Below are 21,880 nucleotides of genomic sequence, written 5' to 3' on the forward strand. Positions count from 1 at the left end.
TACATGGGAGCATCATGCAAAAGGGAAGCATCACAAATAGTGAAGGAGTGCTGTGGTAGCTTTCCTTCCCTCTCTCTGTCTCTCACCCTTGATGTGGAAAAAGGAAACAAACAAGAGAGTCCACCAGGAGCAGTGGAAACACTCAGGTGCAAAACTCCAGTGAAGCCCTGGTAGCAGAAGAGAGAGAGATCTTTCTTCAGATGCAGTGAACTTTCAACTGTGTACGTTAATTGTGAGAACCCATATGGACATTCTGTTTTTCACTTTCAACACAGTATTCGATAAACTATATGTGATAAGCATCAAAAATAAAATAAGATAATCATAGCACCTACTTTATCAAGTTATTGTTAGAATAGCACCTTCCATATGCTATTCTCTTTGCCTAGAACAATCTATCCTCATATTTCAGTTCTGCTTTTTCAACTTGATTATCACTTCTTACAGAAAGCTTTCCTTGGCACCCATTGTAGGTTTGGTCCAATGTTATTTGCTTACTATAGTATCCACCAATTACCTTTTGCAATTATTTCAACTACTCACTTCCTTTCCAGAATGTGAACTCCCACAAGATGGGGTGTTGTCTGGCTCATTCATTCTTGTGTCCTCAGCGCCTAACAGTCCCTTAGCATATAATATTTTGGGTGTACTTTATTTGTTAACTGCAATAATGAGACAATAAGGCACATAAACACACAGCCTATATTTGTCAACCTGTCAGTAAATGAGATTTATTATTATTATTATTATTATTATTTAAACATAGTGCATGGGGGAGATAGCATAGTAGTTAAAAGCAAAGAGGTTTTCATGCCTGGGGCTCTAAGATCTCAGGTTCAATTCCCTGCACTACCATATGCCAGAGCTGAGCAGTGCTCTAGCAAAAAAGAAAAAAAAAAACTAAATAAATAAACAAACACACAAATATGTAGAGAGAGAGATAGGAACAAAAATAGAGGTAGGTATTGTGAATTGAACTCTGTATCATCACATGGGAACATTATGCACAAGGGGACAGTTCATAGACAGTGACATAGTATTGTGATTTCTCTCCTCACTGTCTCTCTGCCTCTATTCTTCTCTGCTTCTATTTGTGATTAAAAGGGGGGGTATGTGCCAGAAGTTGTGGAATTGTGCAGACAGACACCTGCAGCCCTGCTTCACCACTTTCTCCCTACAGGTGGCTTGAACCCCAGCTTTGCACATTGTAAAATGTGCACTGAAATAGGTGCGCCACCACCCAGTCCTGTATCTGTAACTCTGTTAGATAACGTGCCATCTGAAAAGGAACTAGGGAGTCACATGTTTAGGAAACAGCTTACCAGATCAGAGGAGTTGGGAGGTTGTCATCTCAGTTTTGCTATCTCTGGTGACAATCCACAGCAACAAATCAGTAGCAGCATAACATGGCGTGGCAACACTGATATCGTTAATTTAGTTGCGGTCGAGAGGCAGTATGACAGTAAGGGATCAGAGAGAAGAAACACTGCGGCCAGATACTGGCGCACCTGATTAAGCACACATATTACAGCGTGCAAGGACTTGGGTTCAAGTCTCTGGTCCCCACCTGCAGGGGGATAGCTTCACAAGTGGCAAGGTAGGGCTACAGGAGTCTCTCTGTCTCTTTCCCTCTCTGACTCCCCCTCCATTTTCAATTTCTCTCAGTCTCTATTCAGTAGTTAATAAATAAAAGATTTAGAGAGAGAAAAAGAGAGACAAAACATCAAGAAATATGGACATACTTCTAGAGGTTCCAGGACGAGAAGAAATAAGGATCTTAAAGAGAATGGGAAGAGTTCCTTATAGTCTTAGAGTTTAAAATAGCAATAGTTAATTATTACTATAACCAAGTTAGGTGGGGGTTGTTTTTTCTTTTCTTTTTTTTTTTCAGGAATTTTAAACTTTATTCAGGAAAATTGAGAACACCCACATGTTGGAATATACATGGGCCAAGAGAGAGAAAGAGAGAGCACCCATTACTACTCACATGATGACAGGTCTACCTAGGCAGAGAGGTGTTTTTTTTTTTTTTTTTTTTTTTTTTTCACCAGAGTACTGTTAAACTCTGGCTTATGGTGGTACGGGGATTGAACCTGAAAACTTTGGAGCCTCAAGAATGAGAATCTCTTTGCATAACCATTTTGCTATATACATATTCAGAGTTATGGTCTAGGCAGTTGGAGAATTTCATATATTAAATCTATTCCTCGCCACCCCCACCCCAGGTTGTGGTGTTTCTACAGATGTCTTAGCTATAGTTGGTGAATCTTAAGTTTGATAGTTGTAGATATTTGTTTTGGGTCTGGTCTGGTCCCTGTTAATCCATGGCCACGCCTCCTGGAAATCCCCGTAGTTAAAAAATGGAAAGACAAGGCATAATATTTGTAAGCTAGTGGCCCCCTGTGACCTGACTATTTGCAACCCCAGCTATTCAACATTTGGCTGTACTCAGTAGCTTCTTGTGTTAATCATCACTCCATTTATTAACTCTCCCCTCCATGGCAGGCATTATGCTTGGTGCTTTGCATAGATGACTTCATGGAATATCCAAAACCACCTGTGAGGTCAGCTAGGGTTCAGAGAGGTCAGAGTACTTGCCTAAGGTCACAAGCTGTAAGTACTAGGACCAGGTGCTAAAGGTCATTGCCCTGGAGTACTGTGTGTCAAGGTACAATTTGTCAGTTTAGAATGGGAGAGGCTTCAGAAGCACGGCCTAACAACAACAACAAAGGTTAATATTTGCTATGTGCTCACTATGCCAGGTTATGTGCTGTTTTACGTGAGCTGCTTCAAATCTTACAATATCTATAGAAGATAACTGTTATTATTCCCATTTTATGATGAGGAAACTGAATAAAAATGTCTGATTTACCCAAAAGAAAGGTAGAATTCAAACCAGGCAATCTGATGCCACAGTCCAAATTTTTAGGAACTCCTATTACCAATTCACATTTATAGCAAAGTTAGTGAGATGAAGGGGATTTTTTTTCATTTTTTTAGCTTCCTTTTTTAAATATTTTATTATTTACTTATTCCCTTTTGCTGCCCTTGTTGTTTTATTGTTGTTATTGATGTCGTTGTTGTTGGATAAGACAGAGAGAAACGGAGAGAGGAGGGGAAGACAGGAGGAGAGAAAGATAGACACCTGCAGACCTGCTCCTCCGCCTGTGAAGCGACTCCTCTGCAGGTGGGATCCTTACACTGGTCCTTGCGCTTTGCGCCACCTCCGCTTAACCTGCTGTGCTACCACCCGACTCCTTTTTTTCGTTTTTTTTTTTTAATTGCATAGAGACAGAAATTGGGAGGGGGACGCACCTAGTTGAGTGCACATGTTACAATGTGCAAGGACCCAGGTTCAAGCCTTCAGTCTCCACCTGCGAGGGGAAAGCTTCACAAGTGTTGAACAGGGCTGCAGACGTCTCTCTGTCTCTCCCTATCTCCCCTACCCTCTTGATTTCCAGGTGTCTCTATCCAATAAATAAAGATAATTTTAAAAATTTGGGGTCTGGGTGGTAGTGCACCTGGTTGAGCACACATGTTACAGTGCACAAGGACCGGGATTAAAGCCCCGGTCTCCAACTGTAGGGGGAAAGAGAGAGAGAGAGAAAGAACTACAGCACTGCTTCACTATTTGTGAAGCTTTCTCTCTCAACATAGGGACCAGTGAGTTAAGCGCACATGGCGCAAAGCTCACGGACTGGCGTAAGAACCCCCGTTTGAGCCGGTGGCTCCCCACCTGCAGGGGGGTCGCTTCACAGGCGATGAAGCAGGTCTGCAGGTGTCTTTCTCTCCCCCCTGTATCTTCCCCTCCTCTCTCTGTCCTATCCAGCAACAATGGCAACAATGACAACAATAATAATAACAACAACACAAACAACAAAAGGGAAAACATAGCCTCCAGGAGCAGTGGATTCATAGTGCAGACACCGAGCCCCAGCAATAATAAAAAAAAAAAAAACATATGCATGAAAGAGAGAGAGAGAGAGAGAAAAAGAGGCAAAGAAAGAACTTTTTTTTGAACTTTTTTTTAAATTGGGGAATTAATGTTTTACATTCAACAGTAAGTACAATAGTTTGTACATGCATAACACTCCCCAGTTTCCCATATAACAATACAACCCCCACTAGGTCCTCTGAATCCTTCCTGGACCTGTATTCTCCCCACTCACCCACCCACCCCAGAGTCTTTTACTTTGGTGCAATACGCCAATTCCAGTTCAGGTTCTACTTGTGTTTTTTTTTCTGATCTTGTTTTTCAACTTCTGCCTGAGAGTGAGATCATCCCATATTCATCCTTCTGTTTCTTTTTTTTTTTTTTTTTGCGTTTCTACTTCTTTTTTTTTTTTTTTTACATGCATAACATTCCCCAGATTCCCATTTAACAATACAACCCCCACTATTTCATTCATCATTTTTCATGGACCTGTGGGGAGAATACAGGTCCATCCTTCTGTTTCTGACTGATTTCACTTAACATGATTTTTTTCAAGGTCCATCCAAGATCGGCTGAAAACGGTGAAGTCACCATTTTTTATAGCTGAGTAGTATTCCATTGTGTATATAGACCACAACTTGCTCAGCCACTCATCTGTTGTTGGACACCTGGGTTGCTTCCAGGTTTTGGCTATTACAAATTGTGCTGCCAAGAACATATATGTACACAGATCTTTTTGGATGGATATGTTGGGTTCCTTAGGATATATCCCCAAGAGAGGAATTGCAGGATCATAGGGTAGGTCCATTTCTAGCCTTCTGAGAGTTCTCCAGACTGTTCTCCACAGAGGTTGGACCAATTGACATTCCCACCAGCAGTGTAGGAGGGTTCCTTTGAGCCCACACCCTCTCCAGCATTTGCTGTTGTTACCTTTTCTGATGTATGACATCCTCACAGGAGTGAAGTGGTATTTCATTGTTGTCTTTATTTGCATTTCTCTGACAATCAGAGACTTGGAGCTTTTTTTCATGTGTTTCTCGGCCTTTTGGATCTCTTCTGTGGTGAATATTCTGTCCATGTCCTCTCCCCATTTTTGGATGGGGTTGTTTGTTGTCTTGTTGAGTTTGGCAAGCTCTTTATATATGCTGGTTATTAAACTCTTGTCTGATGTATGGCATGTAAAGATCTTCTCCCATTCTGTGAGGGGTCTCTTGGTTTGGGCAGTGGTTTCTTTTGCTGTACAGAAGCTTTTTAATTTGATGTAGTCCCATAGGTTTATACTTGTGTAATTGGGTTCGTTTCATTGAAGATGTCTTTAAAATTTATGTGGAAAAGAGTTCTTTATTTTATTTTATTTATTATTTATTTTTTTAAATTTTTTTTTAGGAAAAGAGTTCTGCCAATATTTTCTTCTAAGTATCTGATAGTTTGTGGTCTAACATCCAAGTCCTTGATCCACTTGGAATTTACTTTTGTATTTGGTGAAATACAGTGGTTCAGTTTCATTCTTCTGCATGTTTCAACCATTGTTTCCAACACCATTTGTTGAAGAGACTCTGCTTTCCCCATTTAATAGTCTGAGCCCCTTTGTCAAAGATTAGATGTCCACAGATGTGGAAACAACCTCTTTCTAAGATTTTGTGAAAACCTGGTGATTGTGCTGGAAGGAAGGGTAGGCACACAAAACTTTGGTGATGGGTGTGGTATGTAATACTGCCATTAATCTCAAAAAATAAATTTAAATTAAAATAAAAATAGATGGGGGTATGGAGAGACCATAACACCAAAGCCTCCTGCAATGCACTGGGGAGCGGGGCTCAAAGTCGGATTATGCACATGGTAAATGGTAAAGAAGTGCTCTGTACAGTTATTTCTCCTGCCCTGGGATTTTTTTTTTTTTTTTTTTTTTTGCTTCCAGGGTTATCACTGGGGCTCGGTGCCTGCACCATGAATCCACTGCTACCAGAGACTATTTTTTTCCTCTTTGTTGTCCTTTTTTTAAAAAATATTTAAAAATGGAGAGATTAACAAAACCATAGGATAAGAAGGGTACAACTCCACACAATTCCCACCACCAGATCTCTGTATCCCATCCCCTCTCCTGATAGCTTTCCTATTCTTTATCACTCTGGGAGTATGGACCCAAGGTCATTGTGGGATGCAGAAGATGGAAGGTCTGACTTCTGTAATTGCTTCCCCGCTGAACATGGGCATTGACAGGTTGATCCATACTCCCAGCCTGCCTCTCTCTTTCCCTAATGGAGTGGGGCTCTGGGGAAGCGGAACTCCAGGACACATTGGTGGGGTTGTCTGTCCAGGAAAGTGGTTGGCATCATGCTAGCATCTGGAACCTGGTGGCTGAAAAGAGAGTTAACATACAAAGCCGAACTAATTGTTGAGCAATCATGGACCTAAAGGCTGGAATAGTGCAGATGAAGTGTTGGGAAGTCCTCCATTTTGTAGATAGCTAGTAGGGATATTTTAGTTATATTTCAAAGGACCTGTGGCTATACTAGTTTTTTGTTTTTTTCCCCTCTGAGCCTGAAATCTGATATGCATGTGGATCCAAGTTATTGTCTGGGAAGGTGATGTCATGGCTAGAAAAGAGACAGAAAGCTGGATCAGGGAAGAGAGTAGCTCCGTAATATGGGGAAGGGTTTTTAATATTGTTGACTGTAAACCCCATCGATTTGATTTGGTCTGGGGCCCATATTCAGCTTAGGAGCCTGTGTGACCTCTGCATCCCTGTAGATCTGAGCTCACATTCTGTGGTCATGAGTAGGAACATTCCAAGCTGCCCCAATATCAGGACCCATCTTCCTCAGGTGTAGCATAGAGTATGTTGTTCATCCTCCCTTTGGAGGATGGAACATTCCCTACCGTTTGTTGATCTGTTGTCCTTGTTGTTTATTTTTTCTTTTTTTAAATATTTATTTCTTTTTGTTGCCCTTGTTTTATTGTTGTAGTTATTATTGTTATTGATGCCGTCATTGTTGGACAGAGAGAAATGGAGAGAGGAGGTGAAGACAGAGAGGGGAAGAGAAACACCTGGAGACCTGCTTCATCGATTGTGAAGCGACTCCCCTGCAGGTGGGGAGTCGGGGGCTCGAACTGGGATCCTTACACCAGTCCTTGTGCTTTGCGCCACCTGCACTTAACCCACTGCGCTACCGCCCAACGCCCGTTGTTATTTCTGTCATTGTTGTTTGATAGGACAGAGAAATGGAGGGATGAGGGGGGAGAGAAAATAGACATCTGCAGACTTGCTTCATCGTTTGTGAAGCGACCCCCCTTGCAGGGGGGCTCAAACCAGTATCCTCATGCTGGACCGTGATACCGGCTCAAACCAGTATCCTTATGCTGGACCGTGTGCTTCGCACCATGTGCGCTTAATCTGCTGAGCTACCGCTGGCCCCCTCCAGGGAATTTAAAAAATATATATTTTAATATTTATTTACGTATTCTCTTGTTGCCCTTGTTGTTTTATTGTTGTAGTTATTATTGTTGTCACTGTTGTTGGATAGGACAGAGAGAAATGGAGAGAGGAGGAAGACAGAGAAGGGGAGAGAAAGACACCTGCAGATCTGCTTCACTGCTTGTGAAGCGATTTCCCTGCAGGTGGGGAGCCAAGGGCTTGAACCAGGATCCTTACTCCAGTCCTTGCGCTTTGTGCCACCTGCGCTTGGGAAATTTTTTAAAAAGGTTTCCCCCCCCTCCCCCAGCTCCTCCTTCCTCTTTCCTCACCTTTCCCCCTATTTATTTATCTTTCTTCTTTTATATGGGGAGAAATGGAGCGAAAAGGCTACAGAGAGGAAAAAGAGAGACACTGGCAATACTGTTACACCCCTAGTGAAGTTTTCCCCCTGTAGGTCAGGTAGGAGGCTTGAACAAGCCCCATCCTTGAAATTTTTATATGTCACTTTCTGTTCATTTCAGAATGCCACAGAACACACAGTTGGGCGAGCATAGCTCTCCGTTATTTCCATGAATTTGCTCCTCAGTGATGTGACCTGCAGGTGGCAGCAACATAAAAGAAAATGAGCTACTACTGTGAGAAGTTTCTAGTCACAGTCTTCATTTGCATGTTGTTCTCTGGCCCAATTCTTTCTTAGCAGATTAATTGGATTTGGTTTTCTACCCAGTGGGAATTGTCTGGTTTGTGGAGTCCTTCACTACTGTGGAAGAGAGAGGCCTCGGTTTGCAACTACTGTGAAGTCTGCCGGCTGTGAAGTCTGCCGGTAGACCAACCTTCTCCAGCCATCTCTGTGATTTTAAACTAGATTAGGTGATATTGTCTCTGTGGTTTCAGTCCCTTTCAAGTTCTTGCCTTAAATATATAGATAGATTTAAGGAACATTGGCTTTTTAAAAAATATTTATTTTTATTTAAGATTAATGAGAAAGATAGGAGGAGAGAGAAAGAACCAGACATCACTCTGGTACATGTGCTGCTGGGGATTGAACTCGATCTCAGGCTTGAGGGTTCAGTGCTTTATCTAATGTACCACCTCCCAGATCACTCTCCCCAAACCTCCCTTCTTGTGGTTAGGATAACAGCCCAGCCCAGCCCAGCAGGACTTGCATGCATGAGGCTCTTGGTTTGTTCCCTGGTGTTGCAACTGCCAATGTGCTACTCTGGCCTCTCTCTCTCTCTTTTTTAATATTTATTTATTCCCTTTTGTTGCCCTTGTTGTAGTTATTATTGTTGTTGTTACTGATGTCGTCGTTGTTGGATAGGACAGAGAGAAATTACAATGTGCAAAGATCTTGAGTTCAAGCCCCTGGTCCCCACCTGCAGGGGGAAAGCTTTGAGTGGTGTCAAGTAGGGCTATAGGTCTCTCTCCCTATCACTCATTTCCCTCTTGACTTCTGGTTGTCTCTATCCAATAAATAAAGATAAGAAAAAATAAATTTTAATACTAATTAGAAAACTTAAGAGTATCATTCTGGCACATACCATGCTGGAGATTGAACTGAGGACCTCAAGATACTTCCCAGGCTCTTTTTCAGATACAAAGAGAGAGAAACAATAGAGACAAAAGACATCACAGAGCCTAAACTTCCCTAGTTTGGTGTATGCTTGAATCTGGGTCGCATGCATGACAACGGCGGTACCCTTCCAGGAAAACACTGTGTCTTGCCAGCCCTGGACTCAGTTCTCTTCATCCTTCTTGTTCCCTCCCGTTCCCCCCTCTTTTTCTCTCCCTTTCCTTCGTCTTTTCTCTGTCTCTTCTCTTCAATTTATAGTGATGCATGGGATTGACTTTGGGTGTCTTTGCTGCCGCAGGCATGAAGGTCTTTTTGCACAACCATTAAGCTATCTCCCAAGTCCAGGACAGTTTTCCAAAACAGCACAGGTAAGTTCTTAGTCACTGCCAGAAACTCAGTATTGAACTCTCTCCTCCCCAGTCTGAAGACCTTTGCCCCAGCACTGGTACCAGTGAAAGCGCTCCATTTCTTTTGCGCTTAGGACAGCGCCAGGGGGTCGGCGCATGCCCAGAGAAGTTATGTGGAGCTTGTTGCTCCGAGGAGAGCAAAGGGCGAGAAGTTGCCTCCATTTTGTCCGGCCCGGGACAAAGCTGGCCTCTGCTGGAGACTACACGTCCCGTGAGCCCCCGCGGCACTTCCTCCCCTCGCTGTCCGGTCGGCTCCCTCTACCCCCCTCCTGGGGGCCGAAGGCTCTGGCTTCAGCCGGGCGGCCGCGGCCAGGTAGGATTTCCGGGGGAAAGTGCCGTGGAGGCTGAGGCGCCGGCGACCCGGGTGAGTTCGGCGATAGGGAAAGTGAGCGGGAAGCGCGCGGGATGAGCGGCGGACAGCCTTCGAGGCGCGGGCCGCGCTCTGGACGCGGGAGGGGTCGCAGCCCAGGTGGGCTAACGGCCGGGCCGCGGCGGGCCGGGGCGGGGCGGGCCGAGGCCGCCGCCTCCCTTCCCGCCCTCCCCCCGCGGCCGCCGTCCGCGCGGCCCTCGGCGCCGGCTGCCCGCCCCGCCGCGGGGGCTTGGCGGGGCCCTTTTGTTCGGGCTACCGGGCGCCCCTTTGTGCGGGTGCGCGGACTCGCCTTCCTTTTCCCGCGAGCCCGCCGCGCCCGTCCCTGGCGGGGACCCGTCCCTGGGGATCCGGTTACGGTAAGCGGATCGGGTCAAAGTCCATATTTCAAATCCCTCCTGCCTCGGATCGCTGCGTCCCGGCCGGGCAGGGCTGACACTGGGCAGCCTGGCCCCGGCGTGGGAGTTTCCGTGCGAGAGAAACCTCGACGCTGTGGTCTCCGAACGGCGGGACCCGGCCCTGCGGGAGGGCGCGGCGTGGGCGTGCGTGTCGCGGCGGCCCGGGCTCGGCGGGAGGTGCGACTGGCGGCCGTCGGGGGTGTTGGTGGGAAACCGGGAGCCAGCCGGGCGCTGACTCACACAGCTCGAGACTCAGGAGCGGAGAGAAAGTGATTTCTGGGACAGACTTTTCATTCATTGCAAGGAGACAAGAACTACCGTGCTTCACCCAGCCTCCCATTTCCGCGACCACCGCCACCCCGCCGTCCTTTTCCTTACTTCTGCTGCTCATTACTAGAAGCCCATTACTAGAAGGACCTGCTGTATACAGAAAAGAGAAACCTAGTGATTTGTAGAAAGCTAGAGAAGGCACAGGTGCATCGGTAATAGGACTGAGGTTAGTTTGAGGGGAAAGTCGTTGATCTTTGTTGCAACCTTTGAATTGTGAATTTGATAAAATTTTGCCAGATACTGCTATCAGTATGTCCCCCTGGAAAACTGCATTTCTGTATTCGACTTAGGGTGAAGTTTTCTGAAAGCCTTTGCAAAAACTCCTGTTGGACACACTGTTTGGGGCCCGAGAGGTAGCTCACACAGTACTTTATTTACCATGTGCAAAGAAGGCCTTCGATCAAACAGCGGTAGATGCTAGAGTAGTGCTGTGCTGCTTCACTTCTCTCCGTGTGTATAAAACAAAAACTGAAGATAAATAAATAAATAAAATGTAACGGAAAGGGGGTTTTGGAGATCGCTCCAGGTAAGTACATGCACCTTACCATGCAGGAAGTTAGGGTTCCAGTACTTTGGTGTCTATCAGAAATAAGAATGAAGAGATTGGCCTGGGTAATGTAAAAAGAAAAAGCCAGATTACATAGTATTTAAAGTCTGTGAAATAAAGACAACCAAGATCTTTTTTTTTTTTTTTCTAAATTTTTCCCCTTTTATTGCCCTTGTTGTTGATTGTCGTCCTCGTCCTTGTTATTGTTGTCGTTGTTGTTGGATAGGTCAGAGAGAAATGGAGAGAGGAGGGGAAGACAGAGGGGGAGAGAAAGATAGACACCTGCAGACCTGCTTTGAAGTGACCCCCCCCTACAGGTGGGGAGCGGGGGCTTGAGCCAGGGTCCTTACGCGGGTCCTTGTGCTTTGCGCCACTTGTGCTTAACCCGCTGTGTTACCGCCCGACTCCCTATGTTTTCTCATTTTATTCTGTATAATTTTTTGAGGTAGTTTTCATTTTCTGACTGGTAACTGCTAGATTTTACAGTCTCTAAAAAAGTTAAGTGGCTTGCTTAAGGTTACAGTTAACCTAGACTGGAGATGAGCCATGGACTCATGGAGACAGCATAGTGGTTATGCAAACAACTCCCATGCCTAAGGCTGCAAGGTCCCAGCTTCAGTCCCCAGCGTCACCATAAGCCAGAGCTGAGCAGTGCTCTGGTAGAGAAAGAAAGGCGCCATATTCCAAGTTTAGTGCTCTTTCTGTTACTTTGTACTTACTGCAGTTGATCATCTTAACTCTACCGTAAGGTTGATTTGCTGACATTTTACTATCATTTTTTAATTAATTAGTTTTATTTTTTATTATCTGTATTTATTTGTTGGATAGAGACAGCCAGAAATCAAGAGGGAAGGGGGGGGGTGACAGAGAGGGAGCGAGACAAAGAGACACCTGCTACACTGCTTCACCACTTGCAAAGCTGCGGGTGGGGATCGGGGGCTTGAACCTGGGTCCTTATGCATTATAACATGCATTCAACGAGGTGTGTCACCAGCTGGCCCTGATTTGCTGACATTTAAATGTGTGTGTGGGGGGGGTATTTTCCAGTTATAACAAATTGATTTATAGGAAATTGGATTTTCTGGAGCCCTAAGTCATCCTGAACATTGTCTCACAGTATAATGTGACTGCCTTGTGCTTAGGCAGAATGGCAATTTTGTGGTACTTTGGGGGTAGAATGTTGCTGAATTAATGAGTTGTGTATTTAAGGGTTTATTTATTTCATAGGAGATAAGGGGGGGGTGGAGAGCAAGAGAGCGAGTGTGAGCAGAAAGAGAGCCAGAATACTGCTCCAGTCCATCTGGAGCCTCAAGCATGAAAGCCCTGTGCTCAGCCAGTTTAGCTGTTTCCCCAGCCTGAGGTGTGATTTTGACTAATCTCTGCTTGAAGGCTTATTAATAGTTAATGTTGGAGAATATAAAGGTAGCAGCTTTGTTCACTGCACTAACATTGAACAAAACAAATTTAGATACTAAAAGAATCAGTGCTTTCTTTACTTTTGGTTTTAATTAAAAAAAAACAACTTGCAATTAAATCTTGGATTTCTGTCTGTACATGCCATGAATGTGACATCAGAAATAAAGACCTACTTCACCTCCCTCCTAAAATTCTTTTAAGGTAAAGTGCATAGCATGCCAGTGAGATTGCATCAGTGCAGTTAGCTAGCCATTCTAACTAGTGGAAGCCTAATTTTATTTTATTTATTTATTTTTTAAAAATAATTATTTTATTTATTCCCTTTTGTTGCCCTTGTTGTTTTATTGTTGTAGTCGCCGTTGTTGGATAGGACAGAGAGAAATGGAGAGAGGAGGGGAAGACAGAGGAGGAGAGAAAGATAGACACCTGCAGACCTGCTTCACCGCCTGTGAAGCGATTCCCCTGCAGGTGGGGAGCCGGGGTTCGAACCGGGATCCTTATGCCGGTCCTTGTGCTTTGCGCCACCTGCGCTTAACCCGCTGCGCTACGGCCCGACTCCCGTGCCACGTGTGTTTAACTCGCTGCCTTACCGCCCGAATCCCGGAAGCCTAATTTTAGTATGAGACTACAAAATTTTCCCCACCAAGATTATCACTGGGGCTCCTTGCCTACACAACAAAGCTGCCACACCCCGCCCCCTTTTTTTAGGTTTTTGTTTTTGGATAGGACAGAGAAAAATTGAGAGGGGGAGGGAAGATAGAGAGGAGGAGAGAAAGATAGACACCTGCAGACCTCTCTCACCACTTGTGAAGTGATCCCCTGCAGCTGGGGAGCTGGGGCTTAAACCGGGATGCTTGTGCTTCATACTATGCACTTACCCCAGTGTGCTACACCTAAATCTCCCCCCCTTTTAAAGTTTTTTGAAAAAATATATTTCTTTCTCGGGGCCTGGTGTTGAACCTGGTTGAGTGTACATGTTACAATTCTCAAGGACCCAGATTTGAGCCCCCAGTCCCCATCTGCAGGGGGAAAGCTTTGAAAGTGGTGAGTCAGTGCTGCCAGTGTGTTTCTTTCTCCCTCTCTGTCTTTCCCTACCCCCTTGATTTCTGGCTATATCTAATACATTTTTTTAAAAAAATTTTTAAATCTTTTTTTTAATATTTATTTATTTATTCCCTTTTGTTGCCCTTGTTGTTTTATTGTTGTAGTTATTATTATTGTTGTTGGATAGGACAGAGAGAAATGGAGAGAGGAGGGGAAGACAGAGAGGAGGAGAGAAAGATAGACACCTGCAGACCTGCTTCACCGCCTGTGAAGCGACTCCCCTGCAGGTGGGGAGCCGGGGTTCGAACTGGGATCCTTATGCCGGTCCTTGCGCTTTGCACCACCTGCGCTTAACCCGCTGCGCTACAGCCCGACTCCCTATCTAATAAATTTAAAAAATAATTAAAATAATTTAAAATGTTTCTCTTTTTGATAGGGACAGGGAGAAGTTGAGAGGGAAGGAGAAGATTGAGTGGGACAGAAAGAAAACACCTGAAGTAGAATTTTCACTATTTGTGAAGCTTTCCTCTTGCAGGTGGGGACCAGGTACTTGAACCCAGATCTTAGTGCATGGTAATATGTGTGCTCTGCCAGGTGTGCCACCTCCTGGCCCCCCAAAAACATGTTGTTAAAGATGCTCTTCATTTATTTTCTCAAATGTGAATGAGCTTATTAGTCAAATTTCCAGAATCACTTTTTTTATATTAGACATATAAAGGTAGATAGTAGCTTTATGACTGTTCAGTGAAATTTAAGTGCATGTTTAGCTTTGTTTCTTCTACGGATGACTGATCATGGTAGTTAATCATATTGAATCTCTTACAAGAGCACTCTGCTACCCCACCTTTAACTTACCATCTGTTTGATAACCAGTGTATTCAGTTGTCCCTATACAGCTGCTTGCTGCACTTTGACTGGGCAGAACTGAAGCCCAGTGTGAGCCTCAGAAGGAAAGACTATTTAAAACTCTTTTCTTTGTTTCTTTTTTTAAAAATTATTTTTATTATCTTTATTGGATAGAGACAGCCAGAAATTGAGAGGGTAGGGGAAGACAGAGAAGGAGAGAGAAACAAAGACACCTGCAGACCTACATCACCACTTGTGAAGCTTCCCCCTTCAGGTGGGGGCCGGGAACTTGAACGTGAGTTCTTGTGCATTGCACCACCACCCAGCCCCTAAAAATCTTTTTTATTTCATGAGAAAGAGGCCATACCATAGCTCCACTGTGATATACGCAGCAGTGGGGTTCAAACCAGGTATACAAGCCCTGCACTCTACCTACCCCTGGGCCATTTCCCCAGGCTGCAAAAAGAAGGAAAAGGCCTTTATTGTAGTTCAGAGCATGACAAAGACAGGAACATTGCTTGCATCTTCTTACTCCCGTCTCCTTGTTTAGGGGGATAGTTATATAGTAGAATAAGGGGGTTGAAATGTCCATTTAAAAAAAAAATTATCAATGAGAGAGAGAGAATCAGACATCACTGGTGCTGCCAGGGATTGAACTCAGGAGGACCTCATGCTTGAGAGTCCAATGCTTTATCCAATGCGCTAGCTCCTGGACCACAAAATGCCCATTGTTTTCTATTCCTTGAAAAGAAATAGAAGGGAGTCGGGCGGTAGCGCAGCGGGTTAAGCGCAGGTGGCGCTAAGCACAAGGGCCCGCGGAAGGATCCCGGTTCGAGCCCTCGTCTCCCCACCTGCAGGGGAGTCGCTTCACAGGCGGTGAAGCAGGTCTGAAGGTGTCTGTCTTTCTCTCCCCCTCTCTGTCTTCCCTTCCTCTCTCCATTTCTCTCTGACCTATCCAACAACAATGACATCAATAATAACTACAACAATAAAAAAACAACAAGGGCAACAAAAGGAATAAATAAATAAAAAATAAAAATTTTTAAAAATTATAAAAAGAAAAGAAATAGAAAAAAAATTTTTTTTTTTCAATTCCAGAAAAGTGGGGTAGATAGCATAATGATTATGCATGGAGACTCTCAAGACTCGTGCCTGAGGCTCCAAAGTCTCAGATTAAATCTCCAGCACCATCACCACCATAAGCCAGAGCTGAGTAGTGCTCTGGTTTAACAAAAAAAAAAAAAGGCAAAAAATGTGGGTTTTGGAACTAACAGGATTGGAGCCTTAGGAAAGTCAGGAGATAGATCCCAGAACAAACAGAATAGGGACTTCGACGTCCTCAGATCACTTCTTTATTGGGGAATTAATGCTGGGTGATGATGTGTTCTGTGCATTTCTTTCAAAAACTCAACTCGTAACGTATTTTCTGCTTCTGTAAAGGAGTTCGTGTTTTTGTCTAAGTTCCTGTTTTTGTGTTTTTATCTGTTTCCAGTAATCCCATTCATGTCAAAAACTGTATAAAGGATTAAAGATATATTTTTACGTGAAAAAAAAGATTCACTTCTTACATATGAGAGAGTTTAACATGTAGCAAAGAGGAGTGGAAGAGGCAAGCCAGCTCTCCATTGTAGTCCATGTGGCACTGGGGTTCAAGCCAGGAACCTCAGGTATGAAAACCCAAAAAACTACCAGTTACGCCATTTCCCCTGGCTGACTCCTCTTCTTCTCCCTTGGGGGGGGGGGATAGAGGGGAGATAGAGATAGAGAGAGATATTACCACACACCACAACTTCAATTTTCTGGGGCTGAGCTCGAACCTAAGTCATGCACATGGCACCCAGCTAGCCATTCTTACTTTGATCCAAAAGCACTTTGCTAATACTGCTGTAGGATATTTTTCTCTGTATAGTTTGCTTACCCATTAGTGGTACTTGATTATGGAAATAAAACTGAATTAAGAATTCCTCAGAAGTTGAAAAAACAAAATCAGAAGAGAAAACACAAGTAGAATCTGCACTGGAATTGGCGTATCACACCCAAGTAAAAGACTCTGGGATGGGGGGGTGGGGGTGGAGAATACAGGTCCAAAAAGGATGACAGGACTTAGTGGCGGTTGTATTGTTATATGGAAAACTGGGAAATGTTATGCATGTACAAACTATTGTATTTACTGTCAAATGTAACACTTTAATTCCCCAATGAAGAAATTAAAAAAAGAAAAAAAAAAAAGAATTGCTATGTTACTGGTTTGTACATATATAATCATTGCAATTAGTACTTATGTGTAGATCTTTGTACATGTGTTTTTTTTTTTCCTTTTAAGATAAAAATCACTGTGGACTGGTAAAATAGCTCACTTGGATGCTATACTGCTTTACCCAGGTTTGAACTTGGCCCCCACCACAGTGAAGGAAGCTCAGTTGCATGGCCCAGGAGACTGCATAGCAGATAAAGCAGTACAGCTCCTCCTTTAATGAATAAAACAAAATCTTAAAAAATAAAAATAAAAAAAAAGAAGCTCAGTTGCTATCATCTTTCTTTCTCCTGCCTTGACCTAAGTAATATTAAGTAAAATTATTGAGTCAAGTAGTATATGAACATTTATATGGTGCTCACTGGTATAATCAAATTATCAATAATAGTTTTCAAGTTTATAGTACTTCTTTATCCAGTTATATTGATAGTGAATTTTAATACTTTCTAGATTCATAATTATAAATGGTACAGTTATTGTTTTGATACTTTAATTTAAAAAGTAAAACTTTTAAAAATTTATTTTAATTTTATTTTTGAGACAGGTGAAGGGGGGGGGCAGAGAAACACCAGAGCACTGCTCAGCTCTGGTTTATGGTAGTGTGAGGGATTGAACCTGGGACTTTGGAGCCTCAGGCATGAGTCTGTTTGCATGACCATTATGCTATCTCCCCTGCTGAAAAAATAAAACTGTTTTTACATAACTAATTTCCATAGTTTTGTAACTAATTTTTCCTTCATATTTACTTATTCATGAGGGAGGGAGGGAAAGAGAGAGATACCAGAATACTGCTTTGTTTTGTAGCAAATGGAACTTGGTGGCCCAGTGGGCTATCTCTATAGCCCCTTCACCATTCCAGATAGACTCTGTACCCATTCAGTTATAATTCTCCGTTGCTCTACCTCCTCAGCGCTTGGCAACCTCTATTAATATTTTCTGCTTGTGGTCCGGGAGGTGGCGCAGTGGATAAAGTGCTGGACTCTCAAGCATGAGGTCCTGAGTTCAAGCCCCAGCAGCACATGTACCAGACTGATGTCTGGTTCTTTCTCTCCTCCTATCTTTCTCATCAATAAATAAAATCTTTTTTAAAAAAATAAAATAATATTTTCTGCTTATATAAATTTTGTCTATTCTGGGCCCCTCATATAAGTCGAATTACATATCTGTCATTTTGGGCTGGCTTAGTTACATTTTTCTTTTTTTTTTTTTCCCCCTCGTCCCCCGTCCGCCGCCCGTCCGTCCATCCGTCCGTCCCCGGGATGTGCCGGGCTGCAGGTACCCGCGGCTGGGCGGCGTCACTGAAGGAGAGACACAGACAGACACCCCAGCTGCTCCGCGAGGCGCCTGCGGGCGGCCGGGCTCGAACCCGGGGCCGCGGTGACGTGGCGCTCAGGGCAGCGGCTTCCTAGTTACATTTTTCAAAATATCTTTTCTCTGTGTTCACATTTATTCTGCCTTGTAGAAAATCAGAAAACAACTCCATTCTTGTCTCTGAATTCTCTGGAGAGAAAGCACCATTTGAGTGGGATAGAAAAACAGTTAACTACAAGATGCCTATGTTAATGTTTAGAGGATTTGACAAGTGAAATATTTATAGCGCTGGGGAGGTAACATAGTAGTTACACAACAGACTTTCATACCTGAAGCTCAGAAGTCCAATGTTCCATCCCCATACCCACATAAGCAGGAGCTGAACAGTGCTCTGATTAAAAATAATAATAATAATAATAATATGTTCTGGTGTTTTAAATATATTTATTTACCCTTTCGTTGCCCTTGTTTTTTATTGTTGTTGTAGTTATTATTATTGATGTTATTGATGTCGTTGTAGTTAGATAGGACAGAGAGAAATGGAGAGGAGGGGAAGACAGAGAGGGGGAGAGAAAGATAGACACCTGCAGACCTGCTTCACTGCCTGTGAAGGGACTCCCCTGCAGGTGGGGAGCCTGGGGCTCAAACCGGGATCCTTCCGCCAGTCCTTGCGCTTTGCGCCACATGCACTTAAACCCGCTGCGCTAACACCCGGCCCCTACCATGTTCCTTTTTAACTCACTGATATTTCTGAGTATTTATGCTTGTCAAGTGCACCACACCTCTATTTTAAATAAGAGCTGATATAGAAGGAGCACCTTTAACAATGAGAAAAGGTCACACTTTTTTTTTTTTTGAAAAGGGGGGAAAAGTCCCATATTTATGCCCTTACCCTCATGTTAGATGTTGCTTGTGCTTACAGGTAAACTTTGCTTAATGTGACTTTGAACAAACTCCTGTTTTGGTTTTGGTGTAGCTGGAGATAGAACTTAAGACATTCTACACAAGAGGCAGCTGCATGCACTTTACAATGGCGCTACATCTACAATTGTCTGAACAGACTTAAAAAAAAAAAAAAAAGGGACTCAGGTTGGTTCAAGCCCTCAGTTCCCAGCCGCAGGGAGGAAATTTCACAAGTGATGAAGCAGTGCAGCAGGTGTCTCTATGTCCCTCTGTCTTCCCCCTCCCCTCTATACTAAATAAATTTAAAAATATATTTTTAAAAGATTTATTTATGAGTGAACCGAAGGATCACTATTATGTACAGTGCCTGGGACTGAACTCATGATTGTACACCTGCAAGTCCTTTGTGCTTTCAAATGCACCACCTCTGGGCCACTGAGCAGGCTTTTAAAAACAATCTCATCAAAAAGTGGTGAGAGGATATGGATGGAGTACAAACCAAAGAGACCCAAAAGGCCAAGAAACTTATGAAAAAAATGTTCCAAGTCATTGATAGAGAATTGCAAATAAAGACAAAAATGAGATACCATTCCACTTCTATAAGGGTATCATACATTGGGGCCGAGTGGTAGTGCAGTGGGTTAAGCGCACATGGTGCAAAGCACAAGGACTAACTAAAGGATCCCAGTTCAAGCCCCTGGCTCCCCACCTGCAGGGGAGTCGCTTCACAGGCAGTGAAGCAGGTCTGCAGGTGTCTGTCTTTCCCCCTCTCTGTCTTCCCCTCTTCTCTCGATTTCTTTGTCCTATCCAACAACGACAGCAATAACAGCAACAACGACAAAGATAAACAACAAGGGCTACAAAAGGGAAAAAGAGGGAGTTGGGTGGTAGCACAGTGCATTAAGCCCATGTGGCGCAAAGCGCAAGGACCGGAGGAAGGATCCCGGTTCAAGCCCCGGGCTCTCCACCTGCAGGGGGATCACTTCACAAGCGATGAAGCAGGTCTGCAGGTGCCTATCTTTCTCTCCCCTTCTCTGTCTTCTCTCTCCATTTCTCTCTATCCTATCTAACAACATCAATAATAACTACAACCTTAAAGGGCAACAAAAGGGAATTGAAAAAAAGAGGAGGAGAAAAATAGCCTCCAGGAGCAGTGGATTCGTAGTACAATAAACGGAGCAGTTTCAGAGGTGAAGGAACTCTTACACTGTTGGTGGGAATGTAAATTGGTCCAACCTCTGCAGAGAGAAGTTTGGAGAATCCTTAGAAGGCTAGAAATGGACCTGTCTTGTGACTTGGCAATTCCACTTCTTGATATATATCCTAAGGAAACAAACACATACACCCAAAGAGGTCTTTGCATACCTATATTCATAGCAGTACAATTCATAATAGCCCACACTTGGAAGCAATCTAGTTGCCTTACAACAGATAAATGACTAAGAAAGTTGTGGTATATATACACAATGGAATACTACTCAGCTATTAAGAATGGTGAATTCACTTTCTTACCTACTCTTGGATGGAGCTTGAAGGAATCATGTTAAGTGAGATAAGCCAGAAAGAGAAGGATGACTATGGGATGATCTCACTCGTGGACAGAAGCTGAGAAACAAGAACAGAAAGGGGAAATATAAAGTAGAACTTGAACAGGTTTTTTTTAAAAAATATTATCTTTATTTATTGGATAGAGATAGAAATTGAGAGGGAAGGAGTGATACAGAGGGAGAGAGACACCTGCAGCCCTGCTTCACCACTCACAAGTGGGAACCAGGGACTTGAACCCGGGTTTTTTCACATTGCAACATGTGTGCTCAACCAGATGCGCCACCACCCAGCCCCTTGAACAAGTTTTTGTATTGTACCAAAGGAAGGGTCTCTGGTCAGGGGGTGAGTGGGGGTGGTTTTGAGGTCCTGTTACAGGATGCTGGAGGGGAATGTAGGGTGGGAGTGAGAGTGTGATGAGAGGTGAGAAATCTTACTGGTACAAACAACTTTATTTATTGTAAGCTGTTAAGCCCCCCAATAAAATTGAGGGGTGATTGAATGAAAGAAACGAGGCATTGGTGGTGGGGGTGGTCTTGTTTAAAAAAAGGTACAGAATACCTAGAGATAGCTCACCCAGAAGAGGGCACACCTTTCCATGTGTGAGGTGCTAGGTTGAAGTCATGGGAGCACCACGGGCAGTATCAAGGGAGCTCCGGGGGCGGTGCTATGGTGTCTCTCCTTTTTTGTGTGTGTTTCTCTTTAAAATAAAAATTGCAATGACAAAAAAGATACCTGTGGACTGGCAAAATACCTTGCATGGATAGTGCACCTGTTTTGCCATGTACACAGTCTAGATTCTAGCTTGACTCCTGCTCCACTGGAGAAAACTTGGGTGGTGCACTCATTTCAGGACCAGACTTTTTCTTTCTTTCTTTTTTTAATTTGTCCCCCCTCCCTTTGTTGCCTTTGTTGTTTAGTGTTGTTGTTATCGATGGAGAGAGGAGGGGAAGACAGAAAGGGGAAGAGAAAGATAGACATCTGCAGATCTATTTCACTGCCTGTGAAGTGACCCCCCTGCAGGTGGGGAGCCAGGGACTTGGACCACAATCCTTAGGCAGGTCCTTGCCCTTGGTGCCATGTGAGCTTAACTCATTGCACTACTGCCTGGCCCCCCATGGACCAGTCTTTTTCAAGTAGCAAGGCCAGATAACCTCAGCCTCCCTTCCGAGACTGGGGCTATACCTACCATCATTGCTTTATGGTAAAACCTCGGTCCTGGGAGTGCCCACAAGATGCTGTTCCTTATGGAAGCAACTAGTGGTAGTGGAGAGAGGGACCCTTTAGAGGTCTAGGGCTATCATATCTGTATGGGAATCCAAGGATTCCCTAACTAGGACCCCAGATGGTCAGGTGGTGTGATGTTGAACAAACAGGCCATTATTAAGTGGGCCAATCTCTTGCCCTTATCCAACTTTTGTAATCCTCTCTTTATCTGATTATTGTAGATTTTCTCTCAGTTGTTTAGGCATTGAGTATCATTTGTTGAGCCCAGCCAGAGTTAGGTTTTAGAGATCTGTCTTCTTGGGCCTTTCTGCTCGGCTGTCCTGATAATTTGGTCTAAGTCCAATCAACTACAGAATTTATGAT

At 43.8% G+C, this 21,880-nt stretch overlaps 1 protein-coding gene across 10 annotated transcripts in view; it reads left to right on the plus strand.

The window, feature by feature from the left end:
- The first annotated feature begins 9,508 nt into the window (after positions 1-9,508).
- Positions 9,509-21,880, plus strand: part of PHACTR4 (phosphatase and actin regulator 4) — a 108,824-nt gene continuing 96,452 nt past the window's right edge. For 4 of the 10 annotated variants that reach the window (XM_060205700.1, XM_016187847.2, XM_060205699.1 and 1 more), the window contains exon 1: positions 9,510-9,693. The gene's annotated coding sequence lies outside the window, so the exon portion shown is untranslated. Of the gene's footprint in view, positions 9,694-13,867; positions 13,978-21,880 lie in introns of those variants that run through there. The other 6 variants (XM_060205694.1, XM_060205695.1, XM_060205698.1 and 3 more) reach the window with 3 other exon arrangements.

The sequence above is a fragment of the Erinaceus europaeus genome, chromosome 13 (genome assembly GCF_950295315.1).
Source record: "Erinaceus europaeus chromosome 13, mEriEur2.1, whole genome shotgun sequence".
In the NCBI taxonomy this organism is placed as follows: domain Eukaryota; kingdom Metazoa; phylum Chordata; class Mammalia; order Eulipotyphla; family Erinaceidae; genus Erinaceus; species Erinaceus europaeus.